We start from the raw sequence: 9,941 nt of genomic DNA, 5'->3' as shown, positions 1-9,941 counted from the left end.
ACTGTGTGATTCAAGGAAAATTTTTTATTATAACCAAAAATAAAGAGAAAGCCCCTAGGTCCTTGATGGTGATCCATTGAGAGGAAGAACAAAAATAAAAAATAACTAGCATAATCAACATACTTAGGTAATATGTTGCTCAAATGATCAACGAAGTATATGTAATTTGGCCTAATTTTTTGAGCAAATGTGTGATTCAAGGAAATTTTTTTATTATAACCCAAAATAAAGAGAAAGCCCCTAGGTCCTTGATGGTGATCCATTGAGAGGAAGAACAAAAATAAAAAATAACTAGCATAAACATGAAAATAAAGATACCTATTGTGTTTACTTAACATTTCTTATCGATCTTCTACTCAAAAGTATCAACCACCCTCTCAATTTTTAGAAGAGTTTTTGGCAAATGGAAATATAGTTCATGAAATTGGAGTTTTTGGTGAACAAGTATGGGTCCTTCATCGTTAGGCATATAAAAAAATTTTTCCCCTCAAAAAGACCATTTATTCAAGTAAAAGAAAAATACAATCTCTGTGCCCCAGACGAACAACACCATAGCAAAAAACCCAAAATGATCTGCAAGTTATAATTCAAAGCAATGAGAGCTAAAATAATAATCATTGGACTCGGGAATGGAAGCCCCCTGCACCAGTCTCACGGCTAGCCACAAACCATCCAATGGTGAGAAACCCACAAAATCCAAGCTACCAAGAAATCCAAGAAAACGACCAAATCACCTCGATTGCCAACCAGCCGAGCCAGCGAGGGGAAGCTAGGGGAATCCTCATAATTGTCCACAAAATCATCAAAAGACTCGTCAAAGAGCAATTCGAAAATAGAAATAACTATTTCTTTTTTACATTTATATTTGCACTTATTTCCACCATTAGAACGACTAAGGTTCGAAAGCTTAGAAGGCATAACCTCATCCCATTCACCAAATTCCTCTTCCTCCCCCCAATCAGACGAGGAGAGGAAGTCACTCAGAATAAGCCAATCATTTTGCACCAAGATAGAGTTCTTCAATGATTTAGTTTCCTGAGTTTTCAATTCATTATTTGACACAACAGTGATAGGCACATTAATATTAGATGCAGATCTTCCTGGAATAACATTGGTGAGAGGAAGCATTGCATTGATAGGAGAAGGCACACCATAAATAGCCACCACATGTTCAGAAAACACCGCGGAATTAACCTCCACAGACAAACCTGTTGGGCAAAATAGGACCCGCAATAACCAAAGGCACCCCAGGAAATGCACATGAAGCAGAAGAAGAATAAGGAATGTATTTAGTAGCAGAAATAAGCTAATCAGCCTCAAGGGGATGGGAAGAGGAAATAACCAGCTTAGGATAACCAAATCCTTGTTAGAACCATTGCACAAAATAGAAGGATCAACAACAGGATGACATTTACCAAACGAATGCCCAAAACACTTATAAGAAGCACAAAAGGGAGGGAAATCCTCCATAACCACTTGCTGAACATAGCCAGACTTCTCTGGCCAAACCAGACCTTATCAGGGTAATATTTTGTAATATGCAACTCTACCAAAAAATGAGCTAGGGATGTCTTGGAACCCATGGAAGTAGAGGAATTAGTTTTCATGTGTTTGCCAAAGAGCAACCCCAAATCTTATAGAATGCGGGGAGAGAAAAGGTGAGGGTGCAATTGAGGGAAAGATACCCAAATGGGGACGATCGACGACTCAACATCGATATCTACAAGGGGAAACCACTTGGTAAGCTTCATGTAACAATTATAAACTAAATAAGATCTATGGCAGAACACCCGATAGTAATCAAGGTCATTTTTCAACTTGATAAGGATATGTGTCAAATCCAACAAGGTGATCGAGAATTCCCAATTTAATTTAAGAATAAAGAAAAATCTTTGGATAGAGTCAAGAGATGGCCATTTAGAGGGGAAATAACCAACGAAAGAGAGCTGGAAAGGGGTAGATAAAGCATCGATATCCTGTTCCGACATCCAAAGAGAAGGTAATCCATGAAAAGATGAAACCCTAAGTTCTGAAAAAGTAGCAACAGAAGATGAGCCCGCAAGAACATCTAAAAAAGAACAAGAAGAAGATGAACCCTCTAAAAAACCAGAGCACAGAGCTTCGGAGCCATGCCGAAACTCGCCAGAAAAAAAAGAAATGAATCCAACAAACGAAAAGCCAAGAGCACAACCAGAAAGGAATAGCAACAGAAGATGAGCCCGCAAGAACATCTAAAAAAGAACAAGAAGAAGATGAACCCTCTAAAATACCAGAGCACAGAACTTCGGAGCCATGCCAAAACTCGCCGAAAAAAAAAAAAGAAATGAATCCAACAAACGAAAAGCTAAGAGCACAACCAGAAAGAAAGGAGAACTTCTTGAAGGAACAGAAGATGCCGGTGCCACCGAAGCAATCATGCTAGAGAGAGCTAGGGCAAAGCCCTACCAGAGCGAGTAAGAAGAGAGCACATTGTGTTTAATTAATTAACGTTGTCAGGCATATCAAATATCAAATCAAAATTTGTTTATTAAGGTCAAAATTTAGCATGATAGAAAAAAACTGTGATTGTGTAAAATATTTGATCTTCTTCATGATAGTAAACATCCTCAAATTGCTCCATATGCTTTATGGTCTAAAGTGAGTGGACTCATCTCTTGGCCTTGTCAATGCTAGTGCTTTTGCATGGTAGTATATAACAATAATACTTTTGGATGAATCATTAGAGGAAAGAATGATCTTCTAAAAATTTATGTCATGTAAGCATGTCTTGTTTATGCTAAAGTATGAGTACATTTTATTACAATAAAATGTAATGGAGCCATCGAGGGCATATTGGGGTCGATCATAAGCCCTTGACTTTTGGTAATGGTGAAAAGGTACTAGAGCAATATCTTAGCATTTGTGAGAGGGTTGAAGAGACGAGATTGCAAATTTTTTTTGTTAATGGACACGAGCCATCCATGCTTAAGCTAAATCTGTGACAACTAGAGAAGTGGCTATCAAGGGAGGAGAAGTGATGTGGCAGTCAACATTTCCTTTTTCTTTGATGGTGAGATTATAGTAAGTGAGCTTATTGGAGGCCTCTTCAGCTTTGCTAAGAGGGAACAACCATGGGAAGGGAGGCATTGAATTAAAGTAGTACATCATTGAAAAAAGCAAATTTCCATGAGATGTTGACGATTGAGTTGGAAGAAGTTTATAATGGACAAATACAGTAAGATGCATCATTAGAGATCTACAAGGAGAACATTCAATGCTATACTATTATTTTTTATGTGAAGGCAAACAAAGGAGGAAAGGAGTTTTGATGCCTTTTGTTACCTTTGTTCGAGATATATAAGTTAGCTTTTAAATGGAGTTGAATAAAATTAGTAGGAATAAAATAAGCATTTATGGCAAATATTTAGCTACATCATTTTCTCCTCTCATTTAAGACTAAAGGAATTCATAAATAGAATAGGGTGCATAAAGGACTTTTTTTTATAGGTTTCTCATAAATTTAGTATTTAAATTTTTAAAATAAGCATTTAGAGAACATTCAAGCATAATTTGTTATCTTTAATATAAATTAAATTTAATTCATGTTTCAAATATTAATTTTATTAATTAAAATTTAAAATTTTCTTAGTAAAATTCATCTTTTATTGCATACAGCTTATTAACAGAACAAATCAGACTACTTATGTCAAATTTTGATGTCATTTTGTGTGGTCACAAAATGATTTTATGCATGAGTTTTGTAATACTTCAAGACATCAGAGCTCCATTCATCCTATGGCTTCCATTATCCAGAAGTATACAATATTATGGCATCATATCTCCTAGTAATTCTCTCTCTCTCTCTATCTCTCTCTCTCTCTCTCTCTCTCTCTCTCTCTCTCTCTCTCTCTCTCTCTCTCTCTCTCTCTCTCTGTCATTCTGTCATTTCTAAGCACACTTACTCATCATTTTCTTCTAATTTTTGGTTGTATGCTCTTCGTGCAATTTTATTTTTTACCAACAGCACACACCTACATTTTCTCTGTCATCCATACCCATGGTTGTTCTTTTCTAGCAATGTCAAAAAGGAATCTAACACTCTAATCATCCATGATCTTATCAATGAGGAAGAAGAAGAAGGTAGCATTGGCTATCATCATTGCTTCTCCTCTCCTGATAGCCACATCTCTGACTATCATGTCTTTGGATTCAAGGATGGATAGATTGTAATCCTTAACAAAAATCCCCATCATGCCAATTACAAATTCGAAATATTTATTTCTCTAGTCCCTTTTTACCATCCATGAGTAAAGTTAGAAGATTGTTGTCTCTTTTAATGACTCATTTCTAAATAATTTTATTATCTAAGATCTTATGAAAGCATTAGCTTTGGTAAGACCATGAGATTAGATCTAAGTTCATGGCCCGCAATAACCTCTTTACCCCATCAACTATGTCAAACGGTTTGAAGATGTTTATTATAATGATGAAGAGTGAAGGCTTTATGTCATCATACATTTTTTTATTGTGCTAGCTTTCGACCAGGTGATACAGGAGTTGAGCTTATACACTATAAACTTTGATTTCATCTACTTTATTATCTTTAGAAGAAAATATAGATGGCATCAATATTTTTAAGAAGAAAATAAATGAAAGCTAAACAACGAAGATGATGGGTATCTTTGTTTATTTCAAGTTTAAGCAAGTTGATATTGCTTTTCATTGTTCTTTTTCTCAATGGAAGCTAAAATTTATTAATATTGCCTTACAAAGATTTGTTTACGTATTTCCTCACACAACACTTTTTCTAAACAAATTTCAAGTAATTTTGGGAGCATTTTCTCATTTGTTTCATATAAACTTTATTTTTTTCACTTCAGGTAGTTATTTTTTATGTTATCTGACAAGATCACAAAAAGACTCAATTGTGATCTAACATTATTAATATATTTTCTTTAAAACAAAAATAAAAGAGGCAAGTACATATTTAAATAAAAAAACTACACAATATTACCTAATAAATTGTCCAATTTATATTAAAAATAGACTTATAATCCAAAAAAATTCATATTACATGCTTAGCAATGATTAAGATATTAAATTTATGAAAGTTTTGGTGCAAACCATATTGATGGAGACCAATTTGTCCATGAATATGTGTAAAGGATATATTGAATGCAATCATTATAAAGATCAAAAAGTCAAACATCACAATCAACATAACCGGGAAACATTTTGCTCAAATGATCAGCAAAATATATGCAATTTGGTTAGTTGTGTGTTTAAGTTTACTACAAGGTAAAAAAGAAACTAAATGGAGCAAAAGTGTGAAGTTTATATGAAAAGAATGAGAGGAATTGTTCCCCAATATATATACCTATACAATAAATACATGTGCATCAAATGTTCTAACCATCTATTAAAGTCATCAAAAGAAAAGCAGTCTCCTATTCATTGTTATTAATTTTTGAAATTCTCAACCAATTGAATAATAATCGGACGTTGATAGTATGACGCCGATGATTGGGTGATGCTATTTTAATGATGGAAGTTGAAGGATGATGGTAGGATCAAGACATCCGAGCATTACATATAATCATAGAAAATTCATTATAATTTTCTCATGAAATAGCTCCATAAATGTTGTACATTTTCAATTAGATATGGGTGAAGAATCTAAATTATATTATAAGCAGATGAAATCTTATATTAGCGAAGATTTTAATAAAGTAATATATTTTGTGGGTGTTGATTATTTATTATTGAATCTATTTTTGTCTCATTTATTTCTTTATATTTTGCTATTTTTTTAGTAATAGATCCATTTATTCAAACATGAAACCATCCATGAAATTTATATAAATATTTACATGCAGAATATTCATATGATTTCTGCAATGGAGATGACAATGATGAAGATATTTTTTTGTTAAATTTTCTTTCATTCAAATCCTTGATTGCAATTTAAATAATAATTAAGCACAAATATATTAATATTGTTTTTCATTAGATTAAGTGAGTACAAAATATATATTAATATTTCTCAAGAAAAACACATTTATAATCATATATCTTTATAAATATTTTGTAATTCAAATTAGAAACAAAATAAGGGTTGCCTACATCGAGCCCGATAATTTTCCCATTTGGCTGAACAGACAATTTCTGAATTTGTGCCTATGAGACTTCTCCTATCTTTTCTCTTTCTTTCCCTTTCCTCCCTTTTCTTCTTCAACAAGGTGGTTGGGCAATTGAGTCTTTAAATGGGTTTAGGATATTTTTAATATTTTAAAACCAGTAATTTGAACTAGCACTATGTCACTCAGTTTCCCAGCACCGCAACGCTCCTATAGAATATTTTAGATTTTTCTATAATATGCTCACTTGAGAACCCAAAGCCATAGTGGCGCCTCCATGCACCACAACGATCACCCAAAACATCATTTTTCTCTATTTTCTAGAGAGTTGAATGTCATCTAATAACAGGATCTCTTTTCTCTGCCAAAAAAATCATTTCTCGCTGCCAATTCAAATAGTTTAATCACAGATTTTAAAAATAAAGTGCTACACTATTGAAATAATCACAATACTATTATATGAGTATATAAAAATTCTCTAATGACTATCAAATAATTTCTCACCTGGTGTTCTACACTTTGCCAAAATAAAGTTTATAGAATTTTACCACATTAGCAAATGTAATAATTTAATGAACAAATTTTATAACTGGACTTATTAAAAAAAATGGCTCTAGGTCCTCCAAAACCTAGTTTTTTGCTTTCTCTCCTATATTTTTCTTCTCTTTCCCCCTTTTCTTTTTTCCTTTCCCTTCTTTATTAACGAAGGGCAAATTTCATTTAATAAAAATCTGTAATGGTTTTTAGAGGTTTATTTTTAGTAAAATACGTGAAGGTCGTTTTAACCATTATGCTAGTTCTTTAATTTTTGACATAAAATTCATATAAATCCTTTTATAACTTCAAATTTGGATATCCAAAAATTATTAAAAGTTATTAATAAAATAGTCTTGACAACTCTAATTAAATCCGTTTTTAAAATAGACACCAAATAGTCTTAGAAGACCCCATTTACTATATGAAAAGCACCTATTACTGACGGAATTTCTGTTGGCCTTCCGGCAGACTATTTTCCAACAGATTTTTCGGTGGATTTTCGATGGATTACAATTAAATATTTCCGTCTGATTGCAGGATATTTTTCAACAGAATTGTTTCTAGTGGATTTTAATAATTTTTGAAGAATTTATATTTTATAATTAAATTAATTAATAATTTAATAGCTTATTTTAATTAAATATTAATTTAATAACTTTAATATAACTTCAAATAATTAAAATTAAGTCATTAAAGTAATAATTATTTTAATTATTTATTAATAACTATAACTTATTATTTTATTAATAACTTTAAAATTAATATAAATAACTTATTTTAATTTTTAATTATTTTAATTTTTATTAAATTTAAATTTTGGTATTATTTTATTTAAATATAAAATAGTAAATTTTATAACATAGTTTACTCCACGGCAAAGAGGTTGACACTCTGAAACCGAACAAGTTCTATATTTGATCACCTCATGGATAGGCAGGCGAGTGGGCAGCGCGGACAGGTGGGTAGGATGTCGGGCAAGGCTGACCAGCATGCAGGGTAGCTTTCATGTGCGGGCAGCGCAAACGGGCAGGCGGGTTAGCATTGGCTGGCGGGCAGGAAGTGCATGCAAGCAGGTTGGTAGCTGCCGCGGGTAGGTGGACGGTCATCTATTTTAAAATTTTTTTAGTTATTTCATTTGCTTTTTTTCAGCAAGGTAGCAACCAGAAAAATTTTCAGGTGACTTTTTTCGACAGAAAATTTTTTCGATGCTCATTTTACGGACAAAAATTTTTTTGCAGAAATAAGCAGGAAAAAATTCAAATCTGCCTGAAAATTAACAAATTTCAGCAGGAAAATAGCTTGTAATACTTGATTTTCCTGTAGTGTTTGTATCAATTTCTTAAGAAATTGTAATAATACCCATAAAATTTGGGAGAAAAAAATTATAATTAGAGTATAACAACATCTATGTTATGGTGAAGAGATGATTTTCAAATTGCACTTATAATGTATCTTGAAATATTATTTGACATTTGTACTTTAAAATATATCTCTTAAAATGTAAGTGTATTTATAGTTATAGCTGTCCCAAACAAACCCTCAAACATATAATTAATCTTGGTAGACTATATGTTAAGGGGTAGGTTTTGTAAAGTTATCTATTTATATCATTCTTTATTTAAAAAAAATACATCAAATTTTACTAGCCAACATAATTTCACAAAAAGACTTAACAACCATCTAACATTATTAATTTCATTTTGTAAGGACTTATAATTTTTTTATCAATTACTCATAGAAGCATGCCCCATTATTAAGTACCCTTATGATAATGAGAGAGAACTTTCGATTAAAACTAGCTAGCCATTATATTCTAATAATTGCTATTTTAAATTTTATTCCCATAGTTTTTTATATTAAATTGATTTTGATAAAAAAAATAGAAACTATTTATAAGGAAATAGATGAATGAAAACTCATTGATGCAAGCTCTCAATCCACACTATTAAATTCTTTCGCCGTCTTCTTGCCTTAACAACCCTCAAAATTATCTTCTTGAGCTCCCTCTCTAATCTCCAAAGAACCTTCCATATGCTGCTGATACAAATCCCCCCCCCCCCAAAAAAAAAAAAAAATCCTAAAAATATTGCTTATAAAACTCTCTAATATCTACTTCAGAAAAGGCAAGAAATTGAATAGAAATAAGGTAAAAATGAGCCGGCATCTAGTCATCCCCTAGGCACACCATGCTCTTTATACGTATGCTCAAAATTCAACTTCATGCATGTTTTGAAATCTAGGATGGGACCTAACACATCTAAATCCAATATAACCCACTATCCTTAAGTGGGTTGCACTGTATTGAGATCAATATAATAGACCTAATACTTCCAAAGACCTAGTTGGAAAGATTTTTCCTTGTTGTATTTCTTATTTTATTTTCTTCAACATTTACTACATTGAACCATCTAATTCATCAATTATAAATAAAAATAAAGCATTAATTTTATTTCATAAAATTGCACTTTCAAAAGAAAATATACATCAACCATGATTCATTTTTATTTTTCATTGAAAACATAAGTATGCTTATAACTATTAAAAGAATACCTAGACTGGAAATCAACAAGACAAGCCTCCTCGCTCTTGCCCTAGCACCGCTCGGGCGATTCTAGGGTTTACCTACTCCCGTCCTCCTCATGCTCCCTCAGGGGGATTTTTGTGCGATCGTTTGCTCTCTCGTTACTACTAGTGTTCTTATTGCTTTTGGCCCTCTTATGGCCTCTTTGTGATGGCGAAGACTTCCTCCTCAACGCCTTAGGGAGAGGTCCCCTCCCAGAATCAAGATTCGAACAAATGATTTTTCAACTTAAACTCAGAAGGTCTTTCTCCTCCTAAATCTCAATCCTTTAAGGATGTTCTTGCTGGATCGGTAGGTGATTCCCTACCTTCTCTTACTGAGACTATTTTTAATGGTGCGTCGACTATCTTGCTATCTGATGATGAAGTTTTAAAACTTGCTTTCCCCTTTCATTTTACTCTGGTTGGTAAGTTTGGCATTCATCGTCTGAATCTGGATGAGATTTGAGCCTTTTTGGATAAACTGAAGCTTTCAGGCTTTTATTTCGTTGGTTTATTAGATTCTAAACATGTAGCGATCCAACTATCAAATGACCTAGACTATAGTCAGGGTTTTTCCCGTAGATCTTATTTCATCCTTAACTGTCAAATACGTATTTTGAAGTGGATGCCTTTTTTTGATGTCAAAGAAGAATCTTCGATGTGCCGATTTGGATTTCCTTTTTGAATGTCTGACTTTATTTTTTTCAATTCTAAATTCTAGCATGC

The sequence above is a fragment of the Dendrobium catenatum genome, unplaced genomic scaffold, assembly GCF_001605985.2.
Source record: "Dendrobium catenatum unplaced genomic scaffold, ASM160598v2 fragScaff_scaffold_807, whole genome shotgun sequence".
Classification (NCBI taxonomy): domain Eukaryota; kingdom Viridiplantae; phylum Streptophyta; class Magnoliopsida; order Asparagales; family Orchidaceae; genus Dendrobium; species Dendrobium catenatum.
This window is presented reverse-complemented; position numbering follows the sequence as displayed.